Genomic DNA, 724 nt, shown 5'->3' with positions numbered 1-724 from the left:
ATTTGAAGATATTGACATGTAAGGAAAATGTAAAAGATTAGCCATCAAGTCAACAATGTCTTGAAGAATGTGTAAGAAGTTGGATAAAAATTTCAAGAATTTGATGATGGTTAAATTAAAGCCGTTTTAATCTATAATATAGCAAATACTATTATACTTTAGCAGTAACTAAAATACGTTGATTAAAGTGTTAATACTCCAAGCAAAATATAGATCTGAAAGCATAATCATAAGATTTTAAGGATTTCTGTGCCTTTATTTATCACTAGTCTTGTTTTAATAGGTCTCAAAAATCTGTGATGAATTTTTGGGCAAATTGTTTCCATTAAAAAGTACTGATTCTTTTTTTAATTAATTAATTAGTTAATTAATTAATTTATGATTCCCTGCAATAAATAAATTTAAAAAAGAAAAATATATATTGGGGGGCTGAGAGATAGCTCAGAGGTTAAGAGCACTGACTGTTCTTCTAGTGGTCCTGAATTCAATTCCCAGAAACCACTTGGTGGCTCACAACCATCTATAATGAGATCTGGTGCCCTCTTCTGGCAATGGGTTTTTGATCCTATTGCATGTACTGGCTTTGTGGCAGCCTAGGCAGTTTGGATGCTCACCTTACTAGACCTGGATTGAGGTGGGTGGTCCTCGGACTTCCCACAGGTCAGGGAACCCTGATTGTTCTTTGGGCTGATGAGGAGGGGGACTTGATGGGGGAGGGAGACTT

The sequence above is a fragment of the Alexandromys fortis genome, unplaced genomic scaffold (assembly GCF_014885135.2).
Source record: "Alexandromys fortis isolate MF-2015 unplaced genomic scaffold, M_Fortis_MF-2015_v1.1 scaffold_109, whole genome shotgun sequence".
Taxonomy (NCBI): Eukaryota; Metazoa; Chordata; class Mammalia; order Rodentia; family Cricetidae; genus Alexandromys; species Alexandromys fortis.
This window is presented reverse-complemented; position numbering follows the sequence as displayed.